At 42.5% G+C, this 18,341-nt stretch overlaps 1 long non-coding RNA gene across 1 annotated transcript in view; it reads left to right on the forward strand.

The window, feature by feature from the left end:
• Window positions 1-18,341, forward strand: part of LOC133272408 (uncharacterized) — a 78,341-nt gene that overhangs the window by 27,492 nt on the left and 32,508 nt on the right. The window contains exon 2 of the long non-coding RNA XR_009744399.1: window positions 16,622-16,729. This is a non-coding gene — a long non-coding RNA (uncharacterized LOC133272408). The remainder of the gene's footprint in view (window positions 1-16,621; window positions 16,730-18,341) is intronic.

Below are 18,341 nucleotides of genomic sequence, written 5' to 3' on the forward strand. Positions count from 1 at the left end.
GCTCACGTGTGAGAGGTCTGCATAGCTGGAGGTGGAGGCCCCGGCTTCTGCTTCCCCCCAGACCAGTGTGGGAGCAGCATAAGGATGCATTATGTTACATGCAGCTTGGAGGAATCCTGCAGGAGCGGCTGCAGATTTCATCTGCCAACAGTCCCCAAGTCCTTTATGCGTTGTGCTGATGAGCAATAAATGAGGCAATTATGGAAATATCAGTTATTGCAGCTGGGGAGATAACAGGGATCCACTGCATTTTTGGAAGGTGTTAATAATGAACTTGTACAAACAAGGATGATCCATCCCAGCTGTGCTCATGGATGTGCCTTATGGGATCTGCTTGTCTTGGGGTCATCTGTAAGCTTAAAAGATGAAAATGGCCCTTGATGGGCTGCAGAGAGACTTATGTTTTGTGTTGGGGGTCATGTGTGGTAGGGCCAGTTCTCAAAGAGAGAGCAAGATGATCCTTGAGGTCCCTTCTAACCTTGCATTCTATGATTCTATAATGTTGCTATGTGAGTTTTAGAGCTCTGAAGCTATGTTTCATGAAGGCACAAAATGGGAACATAGCACATCAGCTGGATGAGATGGACTGATACAGGATCATCCGCAGACAAATCTCCCCCCTACTTAGTAGGCCAGTTTTCCCTTCCAATCTTGCTCTTTGTCCAGCAGGTTTTGATGGTTCCTGGTTTCCACCAGCTCCACACAGTCACTTCCTTCTGTGGTTCCAGAAGAAATCTGATTTTCGTATGCCTTTATGGCTTAGGTGGGTATTTGGTACTGGGAGCCTGCCAGCCTTTTTCTCCTCCATGTCCTTGGTCCTTCATACCCTGTTTCTCCTGGCCAAGAGCACTTGGCTGCTGCCTTCTTCCCTTCCCTCCAGGGCAGCAGTTGGGGGAACTGGCATCGGTTCCCTTCTTACTCTCAGCTACAGGTTCTTTAACAAAACACACCCTGCAAACAACTCATCAACCAGATACCCTCCCCAGCAGGTGATGATTTCAATCCGTGTGTGTGCTGCATTGATGGCTCCTAATATTCTGTCCATGTTACTATTTGAGAGTCAGTCTTTTTATTTCCGAGGGAGAAAAAAGGAAGTAAATTCAGTGACAGCTCTTTCACAATATGAAGTAAGGATCTGAGTGGCTTGGGTATTTTTTTTCCCTTCTAAACTTTATATCTTTTAAGGACTTTTCACAATAAATGCTTACAAATTGTAACACCTTTTGTCAAAAGCTTTTGAGGTGGGGAAAAAAATACAGTTGATTTGGAGTTTGCAGCTTGCTTTTATTATAAGTTACACTATATTTGACATAGATTTCAAAGTCTTGCTGTAATATTACAGCTTTTAGAGATGTCAGATATATTTGTAGCTGAGCATACTTTCTAAATTTGAAGTTTTAGCCTTTGCCCTTTTTGGACTAGGTGAGAAAGCAAGACAAGAATTCCTTCAGTCTATTCTTTAACAGATGTAAGGGTATATAAGCTATCATGGATTAAGTGTACTTGTACTTCATATTCTGCTTAAAGCTAATTTGGGATAGATTAAGACTTAAGTCTTCTGATTAAAGCTTAATGACATGTGAGAAATTACTGAGCTAGGAGAAATGGGAATGAGTCTCTCGTCTTTGTGAATGCAGATGATCTAGAGTATACTTTATAAAATATTTCCATTACACTACTTTGACTGATGGATTTTCCAGCATTTTTATTCAGAGATAAGTTTCTAGTCTGGCACTGTGATTACCTAGATAGTGAAGTGTTTGGCAGAGAAATAAAGGTATTTTAGTTTCAGGGTAAAAGCATCATCCTTAAGTAATGCAGATAATTTTGGCCAGACTTGTTCCAAGTTGCCTCAGGAGCTGAAACTTCCTCTTTGAATATTGTTAGGAAGCTAATTAAATCTCAAAGATGAAAGTAGAGGTATAAAATATACATGAAAATCATGTTGCGAGCCAACAGGAGTTGCACATTGTACCACCATTCCAGTCCATTATTGTCCCAGAGAGCATTTTCTTTCAAATTATCTTCATTTCACTGAAAACCCAAACAAAATGATTTGATGTTTGTGTCATATTTTAAAATGTCCCTATCTGAATGCCACAAAGCCCAAATAATTCTTTCCCCTCATTTTTGAGCAACCTGCTCCAGTGGAAGGTGTCCCTGCCCGTGACAGGGGGTTGAAACTGGATGAGCTTTAAAGTCCCTTCTAACCCAAACCATTCCATGATCTTGTGATATGAGTTTTGGAGTGGAGAGCACAGTGGTGCACAATGGGGGCTGCTAGTTTTATTTTCTGTCTAAATGCAGTTGTTGAGCTTTAATTCCTCTGAAAAGCAGTCTGTGTTGGATGAGACATGGCAAAGACTCCTTGAGAGGTGCTTTTTTTCTGTGTTTAAAGCAAGATCTGACTGCTTGGGATCATGTCAGCCTAATGATCAGGATTCCTTCTATAGTTTGGGATCAAAGTCACTGGTGCTTTCCAGCTGCTTTGCACCGTGCTGGTAATGCAAAGCAGCCATAAACTTGGCTTAACGCAGAGACGTTAGGTTTGTAGGCTGCTCTGTATCATTGATATGCCTGTCCAGAGCATACCAATGGATCTGGTGTTATGGAGCCCTGGGAGAGCTCTTTTCATCACCACCTTTCTGTTTCCAGACAAAGTGCCACCAAACCCATGTAAAGGTTGTTATTATCTTAAGCAAAACTCAGTGCTGTTCAGGAACCTGTGTCAAGTCTCAGCAAAAGGGCCTGAGCATCCTTGTCAAGGCAGATTGGGATGATTTTGTGCCTTCTGAGCTTTCTGAAACACCACACAGGATACGAGATAGCGGCCTGAGGAGGTGGAAACCCCTGTGGTAGGAGTCAAGCAGTGACAACTCACTTAAATTTAGTCATGAGCACTGCACTTAGAGTGCAACTCCAGTCACAGGAACTCACTTCAGCCGGGGGTGCCTGTGAATTGCTTATTGGATGTTAATTCTGGAGGCATTAAGAGCGTTTAGGTGGTCAGCACCCACTTAAAACTAATCAATCATAATGATACTGGATGCATTTTTCCCAGAGTAAATCATAAATTTGAGGCAATGTATTTTCTGCCCCAAATAAATAATATATACAAAAAAGACGGCATCTTGCATTTCTCAAGGAGTTGCAAGTGGAAATTCGTTACGTTTCATTTCAGAAGATTTATGGCACGAACAAAATCGCTTCCAGTGAAAAATAAATCAATTCTTTTCAGGTCTCTACTGAGGGCTTGGAAAAACTTCTAATTATATCAGTGAGATAGGGAAAAAGCAAAATACATGTGTGGGTTTTGGAGCTGTATTTTCTCTGAGTTTAACACGCTTGAATATGTGAGATAGGGACTCTAATGCACCAGCCTGTTGAGCATTTGCAACAGCACAAGTTTGTACAAGTCTCCAGATGACAGTTGCATGGTTTTATTTATTGAGTTTTCCTTGTAGAAAGCAGTTTTCCTGTCTGAGGAAAAGTTTTTTTGTTTCCAAAGGTCTAAGTAAATACAGTCATGTTTCCAGGATTTATTACTTCTCGGGGAGAACATTTTATTGGGACTTTCATTCAGTTACAAATGTTGAATAGGAATTCTGGAGGAGTTGTGTTTGTTTTCTGAAGCGTGCTTAATTTCAGCTTAACCATTGGCCGCGACTTCTTCATTACCATTCCCAGTGATGGGCTTGCATACATTAACATTCATTTCTACATCCCCAAGAAGATCTTCAGGAAAAATGGGTGTTGCATTAAATACCCTGTTTTCTACAAGAAGAAAAAGTTATGACCTATTAAGGATGCAAGATCCCAGTTTCCAGTGATGTCAAAGAGCTGAGAAAATGGGAAAATGCTTTGTATTTGACATATTCCCTCATGTAACTTGCCATTGCTCAGTTTTGTTTCTTTCAGTGAATAACTTGGAAAGCAACTTAATTTTTTTCTAATTCGATTTGTAGTCAGCTAATCACTTCTGCAGAAGAATAGCTGACGAATGGAAAGGGCAAGGGTTTGAAGTCCCTTGTGGGAAAGTTCAAGTATTACTGATGAACTCAGAAGTGTGGATGCTGTAGCTGGGGGTGATCAAATCAGAATCAGGGCCAAAGCCAGCACACTTGTATGCAGATCACGCAGCACCTCAGCAAGAGGTCTTAGGGGTTTCAAGCAAGTGTGTGCGTGTGCAAGGTACATGCTGATGTCTATGCCCCATGTGGAGGGTTGGGGTTAAAGGGTAGGAGAACAGGGCTTTGGGCTTCTCCTGCATAAAACTGGAGGTTCCTAGGTGTGAATCAGCATTACTACAATGAATTTTAATGATACTCCTGACCTACTGCTGCTAGATGAGCCTGAGTACCATACACAGAACTAAACCTTTCCTTCTCTGCAGAGGGGGCTAAGGAGGGAAGTCGGAAGTCACCTAAAAACAGGGGACTTTTGATTCACCAGATCCCTGTGTGACTAGAGGCACAGAATGTCATGGTCCCCTCCAATGCCTGAACCCAGATACAAAACCTCAGCTCTTTGCAGCATCAAAGCTGCATCTTCTCACTCATGGGAGTGAGGCCACCCTGTTGTACCTAACAGATGTGCTCTTCTTTCTCATTTTTGACTTGGAAATCATTCATTTTTGGCATAAATGTGACTTTCTGCCTCCAAGTTCATCTAATCTTTGCTAACAACAGTTAGAAATTATTTAAATACAGGAAAAAAAGCTAACTTCCTGGTAGGCTCACTGTGACTATGGTCAATATGACTGGGATAGGGAACTAGGAAGAGGAGAGCCAATTTTTTTCCACTTCTGCCATTGATTCTCTCAGCAAGCTGTCAGCATCTCATTTTCTTGAGTTGTAAGATATGGGTCTGCTACTTTGTAGGGTGCTTTGAGTTATATGAGGGGAAAAGTGTGATTTCTGTTTGAAGCTGCTCGGAGAAGCAGTCACACGCATCAGCAAAGCGATGCACCTCCTGTGTTAAGTCATTTGTATGCATATAAGGCTATACCAAAACCAATGAGGAGGGCTGAGGAGGTGGATCTGCTTCAGAATGATGTTATTCATATGCAGACTTCACAAGGTGTTTAATTCTTTTTCTTGGCTTGCTTATTCTTTAACCTGGGATTACTGTACCATAAGTAGACTGAGTCAAACAGCCTCCTTTGCAGGGGATGAAAGTCTATTAGTAAATAAACCAGAGAGAGTAGAGGAGAGCTTCAGCCTTCAGTCACCCTGTACAGCATGTATGTTTCTAAGAGCATATATGTGCAAATGTGTAATGGCCATACCTAAACCCAATATGGCCTGCTTGAACAAGCTGTGGGCTTCACAGAGGCAGAAAAAGAGAGAGAAATAGCAAAAGTTGGGTAAGATCCAACTCCTGGGCTTTGTGATGAGTGAGGAGAATTAAGGTGAGGGATAACGTGAGCTGACGTTGCCCAAGGAAGGGTATGGCTAGACACAACGTGTTGTGCAAAGAATTGTTAAGGAGTGGCAGAAAGAACTGTTTAGCACAAAAACCACTGAAGTGAGCACCAGCAAGAGAGCTGCTTTTCCAGACACATTCAGAGCATCATTCAGTGTGGTGAGAGTTATGGAAAGTCTATGTATAAGGAGAATGGAAGGAGAAAAATAGTTTAATCTGATACAAACTGAGCAAAAGAGCATGCTTAACCCCCTGTAAACTGCTCTCAATCTGTTTCTATACCTGATGGCATAGCTGCATAGCAGGGTGGACTTGGCTCCTGTAGAAGGTAGGACATGTGTAAAGGTAAGAAATGCTCTTGATAGGAAAGAGAAAGCCTTGTTTTGTAGGAGGACAAAGACATGGATTCCTGCCTGGTTCAGTTGAGCTACAGAGCTGTCTCTGGTCTGTGGAGCTGCTGTGATTTCCAAGATCACCTTCTCTACCCAGCCTCCTCTTGTGCAATGGAGCAGAAAGCTGTCAGTCTAAGACAGCTTTACCCAAGTGAAGAGACCAGGAAAGATATTCTTGAATTAAAAGTTCTTCTTTTTGAAGTCAGCGGTTTTCCAGAGTCTTAAAAGTCATCTGCAGGACCAGCAGGGCAAGGCCTGGGTGTGTTTGGAAGCTGATGGCATTAAAATGCATCCTCTTAAGCTTCTGGCTCCGCCTTGCAGATGCAAGCTGTTGCTAAGCTGAGGCTCATGCACTGGTTCCAAAGGTTCTTGCCTTGTTTAAGCTTTCTCGTTGCTGCTCTGGAAAGATGAAGAATGGTTTTGTTTTGTAAGATAAAACACATCTGCAACACGCCAGACAAGAGACAACAACCATCTGGCTCTCCTTAGACTTTTCTGAAGGGGAATTGTAGTCTGCAAAGCAGGTGTACAGGGTGCTAAGGCACGTAGATTTTGCTCTGCACACACATAGGAATAAGATGGGTGGAGTGAAAAAATACAACCTCTTTTTAAATTGCTCTTCTAGACACAATTATAATCACTGTACTAAGTAGTGTTCACAGATGCAGAACTTCTGTGACTTCTATTATTGCCTCTTATGTTTGGCTTTTGATTTAGCAGCCGCACAAAGAGATGGGTTTGCTGGCTATGTTAGTCCAGGGCCTCTGTAGCATGCCAGCACACATGGCACAGTCTGAGCCATGCTGGCTCCCTTCAAAACCCCCAGGAAAAGTCCTGATCCTGGTCTGTCTCCTCTTGGTCATGGTGTTAAAGATGCCCTCCATTGTGAGGACATTTATCTGCTAGGGAAAGGATAGGCATAACAAAACCACTTTACTTGGACCGGGAGCCACCTGCCCCACTGTGAAGTCAACCAAAGGCATAGTATTGGCATTGCTGAGTTCAACATGATGAACAATTTCAGCAACAACCAGCTTAAAAAGTCAGTTCGTGCTTGAGTTTCTTCAACAAGCCACAAGTTCATGTTAATTTCCAAGTGTTGCTGTAGTATCTGCTGTACACATCTACTTATGACAAAGAGTTCTAGTCCCATAGACAAGCAAAATAACTTGTCAGCCCTGCTTTCCTCTGGGACAGTCTTTATTGAAGAGATGTCATTTTTCTGTAATTGAAGTTCCACAGAGAGTTTGGAAGTTGCATGCTCACAATGTGCAAGAATAGCAGGGAGCACAATTGTGCTCAGGATCATGCAGGGCTTCCACTGGTGTCCTGGTAGGAGGGTCATTGCAGGCAGCTGTGGAAGGAAGCACGGAAGCAGCATGCAAGGCTGCAGAGAGCATTTGAGCACCTGGAGATCCTGAGAAGCCACCAAAGAAAAAAGACAAGCGCCAGTGGTCCCTGTGCAATGTTTAGTTCACCAGAACAGGAGCGTCAAGTCAGTTTTCTCCATCTCTTACACCCTATGAAAGTACATTGCAGTGCTTGAGGCTAGTCACCTATGAGGAGGGACACCTAGAGTAAGGGCTCCTTATATGATAACTGGCTTGGCTGGTGCTGGGGATGCTTCTCCAGCAACTGCAGAGAGCCTGTGGTGATTACACAACATCGTTGGCTTTAAAAACAGATCTTCTTCCACGATGAACGGAATGGATTAATTCTGCCTTGCCAAAGGGACAGCATCTTAAATAGCTGTAACGAAGAATGCTATAACCGGCAGCATGTCCAAGAAGAGGGTTTCAGCTTGCAGTCGCATTTTGTGCGCTAACCGCTTCTGGATCGGGAATCCAGCCCTTGCTCTGATCTCTCCAGATCTTTTTCTTCTTCGTTGTGCTGTATTTCAGCAGGTCCCATCCTCAAACCTGCTGCACACATGCCTGTGGGCACACGGGGCTTGCCTACCTGCTCCTGCTGATGCTTGTCTGGTTGGAATCCAGCCTTTCCCCGTTTTTCTGGGATACAGGAAGGGAAAGACAAGAAGGCTGGAATGACTCACAAAGAAGACAAAAGGTTTGTGTGTGTTTTTCACACTCACTTTGCATGGCAGCCTCTCACATCCTCCAGCTGCCCCAAAAGCAAGCATCCCGGAAAGGAGTGAGAGTCTCTGCAAGACTGACAAGCCAAGGGCATGTTGTGTTGTGAAATAACAAAGAATCATGATTTATGTCATTTGCTTATACATCTGAACAAGAAATGCTCTAAGCAGGACCTAAAATCTGTTCATTTTAAAGACAGCATGCAGCAAGCCTTCATGCTATGTCTAAGCCATAGAGAAGCTACAGTGTGACTTATATCTAAGTCCACAACCAATAAGTCAGAGGTATTAAAATCAGGCAGAATAGAAAAGCTTTCAGCTTTACTTAACTGGATTTATCTGAAGAGGAAGGCTTTCCATCTTGGTTGAGAAATAAGATCATATAGTAAGCCACCACTGGAATGTGGAAGGGATCACAAAATTAGCCTTCCATCTTTAAATCAGTGTAGGCTTCCTTTCAAGCAGAGGAATGAACTTCTCAATCACTGACTCCTCACCCACACAAGTGCTGGGAGCCATCCAAATCTTATTGGTTAAGGCAGTCCCAACGACATAAATCACCAGCAGCTCCTGGCCTCATCCTTGAAGTTATGGTATCAGGCTCTGAAGTAGCAATGGTGAAGCTAAATCAGCAACGGGGACTTCTTCCCTTTCACAAATGAATTACAAGAGTTGTTAATTCTGCAATAACAAAGACTTCCCCAAATAATCAAATGGACCTGCAAGCAGTTTTGTAGCACCTTAAACCAAAATGCCAAAAGCTTTTGGGATTTATCTATGAAGACACCCAGCAGCTTTCACCTCTTCGGATCACTTCCCCACCTTATGGATAAGGCACTAATTCCAGCAAAAAGACCCTGACAAATAAATATCAGCACAAAATCTGTAGCTTTGCAATATAAAATTTGGGAAAAGAAATCAATGAATCTGATAGAGAGGGGGAAAGAGGGATCTATCTGAAGCTGAGCAAAACTCCCAACCTCAGGCAAAGATTTTCATCATTGTGCGGCTTCTTGTGGGTACAAAGTATCCTGGTCAGAGATGTGCCTAATATTTAATGTATGCCCATGAGCAGATTGTGCCGTGGGGTTCCCCCTGGCCATACCTTGTGTTGCGGTGTGTGCGAGAACCCACTGACTTCTGCTTTGTGCCCCATGACAGAGGTGCCTGCCCTCAACAGCAATAAAACTCCCCAGGCTGTCTTGAACCAACAATAGGTAAGAAAAGGTTGCATTTTAAGGCTACACTCGGAGCCGATTTGCCTCACCCCTGTCAGGAGGCTGGGTGTTTGCTGCCTACACAAGAGCAGACTTGAGGCCGAATTCACCACTTGTCTGTACAGCTTGCTCACCCACACACAGATACTTCTGACCAAAAAGCCAGGTTCGTTGCTTGTTAATTTTAAATCAAATAACCTACTGCTTTGCTTGTTTGGAAACAGAGCTCAGCTGATTTCAAACCCAACAGAAACATGTTAGTGTTTTAGCAAAAATGCCCATTGTTCTTTTGGTTTGTTCTGAAAGTATTTCCTTTTCTTTAGAAGAAAGGCTGCGTTGTCATTGGAAGTAAACAAGACAAATGTTTACAAATGGTTCAAGTCCATATGCAGTTTTGGTTTGGACAGAACATTCTCATTCCACCTGTCAAGCAAAAGCCATTACTCTTCCACTGCTCTTTTTTAATGGCAGTATAATCAAATCAGCAGAATTCAGCCTGATAATGATGAAATAATACGCAGAGTAAAATTAGATCCTCATATACATACATATAACAGTACTTGACTCCATCAGCACCTTGACGTTTACATATAAATGAGAATATGGTGATTTAATATTCACTGATGTATGAGGGCAAGTAGAGAAATACTTCAAATGTGGTCCAGACATTTAACTCGCAAGAGCAATGTATTTAGGGACCAAGGTCAATAGCTCCATTGCTGCCAGCCTTCTCCAGTGCAAACCGGGCAGCTACGGCTTTTTGTGAGTGAGGGGATCTCGCTTCTGGCAAAACAACAGCATGCCAAGTGAACGTTGGGTAGCGATCACCCCCAGCGTTGCAGTATTCTTCTCCAATGTGCTTGTGGAGTTAGTCCAAGCTGAGCAATAAGGCAGTGCTTTTCAAAAGGGGCCAGCAGACCCGGGGTGGAAATTACTGCCAGGTTTCCCAGTGAATCGGCAAGTTCCTGCTCCAATAACAGCCTGAGTTTTGACCTGATGATCTCTACCTCCACTGTCTGGGTGCATACTGGGTTTAGAGGAAATACAGTTTATCCCCAGTGGGGTTGATGTGCTGCCACTGGATGATGCACTTTCAGTTGCTGTTGGCCTTGTTAGATGGTGCACATTCATCTGTGACTGGACTGACAGGACTCAAACCTCAAACTCACCCTTAATCCTTAAAACTCAGCCTTTGCAGTGGGTTAGTGGTCCCTGGAGCTGAGGAAGAAGTAGGAGAATAGTGATGAGGGTGGGAACTCTTCCATCTCTCTTTTTGGCGGAGCTATTCAATGGGAGGCTCTGTTACCTTTTACATGTTTCCAATGTTCCACTTCAGGCTGAGGCATTATTTTTAATGTCTGAGGTAAACATAGTGGAAGGAAAAAGAGAAATTTTGCCAATGTTTGCTTAGCCTTACTGATATCCTGCAACTGCCGTACAGGGATTTACATTATGTGCCAAAACTTGATGAGAATGATGGTTCAAGATCAACCCAGAGTGTGGGTGGATCCTGCCCCAAGACGTATTTTTTCCTAACTGGAATTAGTATTTACTTACTGGAGAGTCTACTTGCATTGCTTGTACATTTTGTGCACTGAGGATCAGGTTAAAGTAAATGTTATGAGGACTAAAGGCATGCCCAGGCAATCAGTTTAGCGACGATGATGTTTCTGGGGCAGCTTTGGAGTAGATCACATAAGAGCAGCAATTAACTCCCTACTATTTATGATAAAGTCAAGTATCTGTTGTGTGGTAAAGACATAGGAGAGTTATGATTGACAGCCTTCCATTACCACAAATGCAAAAGCATTTGTAGAGTTGTCAAGCATGAGATACCCAGCATGCTGGATTTGTCAAGCAGATGTCATCAGATGCCACTGGTGTCTGTTCAGATAGCTGGGATTGTGATTTACAGCTGGGGAGGATTTTCACCATGCAGAAGCATTGGCAGCTTGTCTTCAGGCTAGAAGATGACCTGGCACAAAAGGTGGTTGTTGGGTCCATGCCTGGATGTACCGTAAGATCCTGCCAGCCTGGTGAGCTCTGGTCAGCAGCCCATCCCAGACAGAGGATGGAGTCGCACAGGTAACAGCTAAGCTTTCTGCTGGAAAGGATTTGAGTCCACCAAATTGAAACTCACTTTAAAAATATGATTCAAGCTATGAATGTCTCAGTGACATTTTAATAACTTGAGGATGGTCAGAGAGCAGAAAACACGCTGCAAAATTCCCATCCTCCTGTCACATCTGTGATGAGTTAATGCCATGTGGTATGTTCATAATGCATTCACTCTCATTTTATTTCTACTGAGGTCAGCCCATGATATAGCAGCTTGGTTTTGAAGATGATTTGAATCATCCTAAATATGTGCTGAGGAGCAAAACCCCACCTACACGGGTGAGCTCTGCAGCTGCACAGCAATGTAAGGAGAGCACCTATAGCATGATGCCCCTAATGGGACTGGGGAGTTCCAGCTCTCAGTCATTCAACACTGGTTGCTGTCCCTTCTAGGGTCAGGAAAAAAGCCCACAGGACTTTCTTTTTGGGTGCAAAATAAGCAAATATTGCACTATGCACCTTTTTTGCACTTGATATCCATGGAGAAGAGCAATGGGAAAGTGGGAACCCGCCCTGATAAGGAATTGTTCGGGCATGACTGTGATTGCTTTAAAAGCTGTGCAAAGCTGGTCCTTCCTTCTCAGGTAGTTCCCATGAGGGTAATTGCTGCCATATGTTTCACTAATCTTGTGTCAGGGAGGAAGTTTGGTCACTAGTGACCTCAAATTCTTAGGTTCTTAAAAGACCTGAAGCAAATGTATTACAAATAAAGCATACTTCTGTTTTCATTCTCTGTAGAACAACGCAATTTCCCTGAGTTGGAAAATAACTCCTGAAAACTGCTGATGGAGATGGGAAATCTTGGAAATAGTTTGTCATAAATATCACATGGAAACAAAAAAAAAACAACCCTCTTTCGGGTATCTATGCTAAAGCGTTTACATGGGAGGAGTACATAAACTGAATGAAGCGATATTTTCTGCGATTCCAGGACTGATACATCAGGAAAGCCCAGTGCAGCACAAAGCAGTATCTCCCCACTAGCAACTGAGAAAGGCAGGCTAAAAATAAATAGTATGCAGATAAATACAGAGATGTTAAGTACACGATGCTGTTCCTGGGTCTTTGTAGCTGTTGATTGCAACAGTGAAAACCCCAATGCAAAGGGAATGTTTTAGCACCGGCTGTCTCAGTCCAAGAACTGAAATTACCAAGTATTTTTAGTAGGTATTTTGCACAAGTAGCCCATTAGAAGCTGAGCATTTGCAATATACCAGGAACAACAGTTAAAGGAACAAGACTTGAGCCTATTCTTGGAGGGGTAAGTAACCAGGTTTGCTTCAGGGGTCCACCTTATTTTGGGGGAATGTAGAGGGTGCACACAACTACCCTGGTTGAAGTTTGGGCTGTGAGGATGGCTGTGGTACTGGGGAGCTGCAGAGCTGTGTGTTATGCAGCCCTAGGCACAGGATAAAAGTTAAAGCCTTTATCACAGTGCACTGCTCTGGGCATCCCATTTTCAAACTGGGGCCCAAAAATCATAAAATCTTAGAATAGTTTGGGTTGGAAGGGACCTTCAAAGGTCATCTAGTCCAAATATTGATAGAGAATGGTTTTTGTCACCTTTCTGGAGCCATATGCTCTATTTACCATGAAGCACTCTGCAAGGTGCTTGGAAGAAACTATCAAAGCTATAGAACTGACCTTCAAAGCTTTCCTGTGTCTCAGAGTTAGCATCTTGGACTCATCCAGAATTGGATCTTTTAGGGCAGCCACCATGTCTGGGGAACAGAGCAAGGGACTGTGCAGCTGGTCAAAGCCAGTTTGATAGCTCCATATCTGGGGTGTGTGTACTTAAATCTGTACTTAAATCTGTGTTAAACTTCCATTTAGAAAGTGTGGCTGAAATGTCTCCCCAGAGTGCCTCTTTTGACCTCTAATCCCACTGACTTTTCATACGTAAAGTGGGAAGCTGTCCTGGTTCAGTGCTCAGTGAGGATGGAGCTGTGAATGGGGAAGAGGATGAGGTGCCTGAGTATAGCCACTTTTCTTGTCCTGTTCTAGTTCACAACCATGCTGGTCATTTAGAGGCTAATGCTCAAATTCACTACCATTTTTCTAACGAGTTATGTACATAGGCCATTGTAAAAACAAGATTGTGGGATAATAGCTGTTAAATTTCAACTCATTTAGACAAAGCCTGTCAGCTTGCTGAGATCCTACCATAGACTGTAGAGGCAGGAAACAGTCACACGAGGTGTTACGAATTAAACCCAGCAATCCTCTAGGAAATACTCTATAAGAAAGAGTCATTTGGGTACTAGAGAGCAAGAAAACTCCCAATTGCTTCCACCATTTCACAAAGATTTTCTGCTTGCTACCAGAGCTACAAGAATTTTTAAGCAGGTTGCCATGGTTTGCATTCCCAACTCCAAAAGATGAAGACATTATTATTAGTCTGAAGATTTCAACTAAAAAGTGGTTCCTCCAGTGCCCAGAAGGTTATGGAGAGAGAACCAGAGAGCTTGGAGCATTGGGAACACCATAGGGGAATATTGAAAATATTTGTTTTCCTGCACACGTAATTACTGCCTTCAGAGTTACCATTAAAGAAAGCAATTTCGGACTGGAGGGTTTAAATAGGATGTGGAACCATAACACTAGGTAATGTTAGTTAATTGCAGAGCTGTAACAATACATGGTATTTCAGCTGCCCTAAAACATAAGTCTTAGTTCAGTAACCTTTAAGATTTGTTATTCTTTGCCTTATCATTGAGTTGTAACATCATCTAGGTGGTTATCTCTGTGAGGTTTAAATTTCCAATCTATTAAAGTAATTTTGGCAATCTATTATTTCTAGGCCATTGAGGAAAGGTTAAAATGAAAATTATACCAAAGGGAATAAGTTCTGTTCCAAGTACAGGTTGAAAACATCTCAGTAGTAGAAAGCAGTAAGGTTTCAAGGGAAAAGGCACTTATCAAGGGAAATGAAATGACTGATAATAGTCATTCAAACTGATTTAAAATGATTTAAAGTGATTAAAGCAGCTTGAGTGAGGTAACGTGAAAGGATTTTTTTCCCCCACTAATGTAATGGAGAATTTGGAGTGCATGATTTAGACAGCTTCTGCCTCTGAGCTGGTTTTGTATGGCTGAGTTAGACTTTTAGCACTGTATTACAGGAATGGAAAGTTTCATTTTCAGGAGTGCACAGGAAGACTAGCATCCATCTTTGCACAGCCATCCACACAGTTTAAATAGAACTACATGGTGCAGGAGAACCAGTGAACGTAGGCATTTGGGAACAGCAGTGCACCCAGCTGAAGAAGCTTCTACATTAAGACCTCCTGGATACCAGCTGGACAAATCATCACCAAAACTTAAATCCATGCAGTTGTGATGGGCAGAAACAGCAATGATGTGCTTTAGCCAAGCTGAGTGTCGTTCATCTTGACTTATGGACTGACTGACCAATATATTCCTATTGCAGCACTGAGGTTTTTGTCATTCTCATTCACTCAGTGTCTCCTCCTGCCCTGCACCCCATGCCCATCTTTGCTGCTTGGCTTTGGATGGAGCTGAGTGAACGTGGGCTTGAGCCCTGTGACTGTGAGTGAAACCAATCCAGGGAACAAACCCCATTTATACCTGTTGGTACAGAAACAGCAGCAGCACCAAAACCTTGGAAAAAAACCAAACCAAACCCCAGTCCTTAATGTTGTTTTTCCTTAATTGTTTTTTAGTACAATAGAAGCAGTTGATTTTATTAATTTTTATGGTGCTGTTGGGAAATTTAATAGTCCTATAAAAGCCAGTTTAAACCTCTGTAATTGTCTTATCTCTTCAAATAAATGCATACTCTGGGAATTTTAAAACTGGAGACTATCAACTGGATAGAGCCATTACTATGAATAATTCTGCTCTTACAGCAATACAGAGCCTCGACACAATAGACAATAGCCTCTGTGGCTCGTATGGGGGTGAATATGCCAAGGCTCACTAAAAGGGACGTTTTGTTCATTGACCCCCGTCTGCTAAGGGCTCCTTTGGAGCTGCCACGTGTGCAAAGCAAATTGCAAGGCACCCAGGCTTCTGGTCAAACGAGCAATTTCAGGGCAAGTTGTTTAGAAACAAATAATTCAGTCACTTAATGTATTTTCACATAGTAAAAGCAGTTAGACGCTGGGAGGGATGAATGCACGTTCAGTGAAAGGAACAACTGGTCTGGGGCCACTGGAGGTGAGGCTTAAGGAGGTGGAGGTATGGGAAGTTTTATAGCAGGGCATAGACTTTTAAGGCTGAGAGTCCCAATTTAGGCAGAGAGAAGAGGAAAACGGACATTTCAAAGCAGTGCAGGGCTGAGCACCCCTGCATACCCTCAAAAATGTCACTATGGGTCATGCAAAATCTTGATACAGTATGTTATTTTAAAAATGAAGTAATGTGTCAGATGTGCACAAAGCAGATATAGCTGTATCTACAATACAGGGAGAGCATGCATCACTTCCAACACAAAAGTGTGTTCCCTAATTCAGTTTTCTTCTTTTTTGCATACATCCACAGAGCTACACTGTAGAGATAACCACTACATGAAAATGACTGCCAGCCCTGTTTTGCTGTGCTGCTATTTTTGTGTCTCTCTGATCATTTCAGAAACCAGCCAAGCCCTTCTAGCTCACCCCTTCCCATTGCTCACAGCAGGCAGCACGACCCAGCTTCACCCTAGCATGGAGCCCATGTGCGCTGCTTGACCCAACAGCCCATCACCCTAGTCTCTCAGGGGTTGCCATAATCATGGATACCCAGTCTCCTGCAAATAGGGCTTGTCTCACAACTCCTTGAGGCAGTGTTTTTCTCATAGGTCATGCTCCTATTAAGTTATTCTTCCTTCTGATGATGTTTTTCACAGCTGCATTCCCTTTCTGAGGCAAATGAGACTTTTGAGGCAGGGACTGTAATGAAGAGGTTTTGCCTTCTAGGATCATCCCTGCTGCTGACAGAAGTTGCAAGACAGATATGTTTTATGCTCTTCTGCATGCCAAAAAGAGAAAAAAGAGAATGAGAGCAACAGGTCCTGAATGACGTTTCTGTTTTTCTTCATGAGATCAAATGGCTCCTCACCCTTCCCAAGAGCTGGCTGGTACCAGGGCTGCTGTACATAGGCTGGAGCTTGAAGGATGTGCAAGGACATGGGGCAAATAGGTGACAAATAGTGAAAGAGGACATCCTGGGCTCGTTCTGCATCCTCCAGATGTTCTGAAGTTCTTGCAAAACATCTTTGTATATAGCTCAAAGCTACGCTGTTTGGGAAAGGGTTGGGTTTGACCCATATCTGTGAATAGTGCGGTTGCTGGTCACCCTTCTCCTTTCCCTCCTCTGCCTGCTGAGCCAACGAGCAGATACAAGCTAAATTCTGTTTTAATGATTTTTAATTTCAGAATGAAAGACACCATCTGTGGCATATCCTGTTTATGTCTGCTGCTCCTCTGCAGACTGCAAACTGTTGTGCGTGTCAGTGCGGAGCTTCTCCACTTGATGAACTTCAGGTTTGTTTTCGTTGTTTTTTTCCCCATAATTGTGCAGAAAGAAAGTAAATTCCAATTGCAGGGCTATTTCTGAAAGTGTTCTTGGCACCTGTGTTGAGATCTTGTCTCAAAGAGGAAGCGTTAGGTCCACAGTTCCTAAAGGCAGACGTCCTGATGAATTCCTCATAGAGTTGGTTGAGCGGCAATTCATCCAGCGACTTGTGGAGGACTCGGTGCCTCTCTTCCAGATAATTGAACTTTAATTTATTTAAATTTAATGGAAAACCATATGGAGAGGAACAGAAAGCTAATTTAAAGCACTCCTCAAAGCAATCAATATGTTAACAGATTCCTTCAATTTACCACACTTGGTTGCTGAAAAATGTTTCAAATGTATGGGTTTTCAAACTGGTATTATGAAAACACAGGGTTTCTGGCATGTTGTATTCAAAACTCAAGAGCAAAAATAAGCTCTGTTGTGAAAATGAAAGTGTACTTTGAAAGCACTAATTGTTTTATTAGAAGTGGGAATGACAACTAAGCTATAGTTCATCCAAAAATCCACCAATCTGAAGTCTTCTCAGAAGACACATACAGATCCTAAAGGGTTCAAATCACTGGCTTTCATACGGCCCAGAAATAAAAGCAGAAAATTAGTTGTATGGATTACATGAACAGATTGAAACTGGCAGTAAGAATACATGAAGGAGCCCTTCAGTATAAACGGATTAAGTACAGATTAGAGCAGGAGAATGCAAAAATACCAATTATGTACTTCAAAGATGAGAAACAAACTTTTGTCAGTTTTCATATTTCCCTTATTCCTTTGGCACACCTCAAGGTCAATTCTTTCCATACTGGGTTTTGAATACAGACTTTCAACAGATTTCTCAATGTCAGAGTATCTAATATCTCTTCATCGGGGATTGTACTGATAGGGCAAGAGGTAATGGATTCACACTTAGACAGGGGAAGTTCAGGTTAGATATAAGGAAGAAGTTCTTTACTGTAAGGGTGGTGAGGCACTGGAATGGGTTGCCCAAGGAAGTTGTGAATGTTCCATCCCTGGCAGCGTTCAAGGCCAGGTTGAACAGAGTCTTGGCTGACATGGTCTAGTGCAAGATGTCCCTGCCCATGGCAGGGGGTTGGAACTACATGATCTTAAGGTCCTTCACCACCCAAGCCATTCTATGAGTCTATGATTCTATGCTTTTACTCTTAAATGCTGATCTTCAAACACTGACCATCTCCTGTCTCACATTCAAATGCTTATATTGTTTTGCTCTCAGCAAGGCTTAATTTAATTTACTTACACTAAACAAACAATCTGTAGGCAATTTAAGATCCTAGAAAATAATAAATGTCCTAATTATATTTTATCTTATGAAAACATAATGTTTTAGTGATGTCAGTGAGCTGGGAGCTTTATATACGCAGTAATTTACATTACAGTTAAATCTCTGTCAAGCTTGAAGAGTGCAAACTCTAAGAATAAGCGAAAGCCTGTTCTTTCAGCAAGTTTAATAACTTGAGATTGTTAAGAAGGCTGGAAGCTGAAAGGAGCAGTTACTCCCTGCAATGAAATGTTAGCAACCAGTACAAAGTCTTATGGAAATTCTATAAATAGTCTTCA

The sequence above is a fragment of the Pezoporus flaviventris genome, unplaced genomic scaffold (genome assembly GCF_033815535.1).
Source record: "Pezoporus flaviventris isolate CSIRO_AGI_PZ_B2104156 unplaced genomic scaffold, CSIRO_AGI_Pfla_v1 ptg000029l, whole genome shotgun sequence".
In the NCBI taxonomy this organism is placed as follows: Eukaryota; Metazoa; Chordata; class Aves; order Psittaciformes; family Psittacidae; genus Pezoporus; species Pezoporus flaviventris.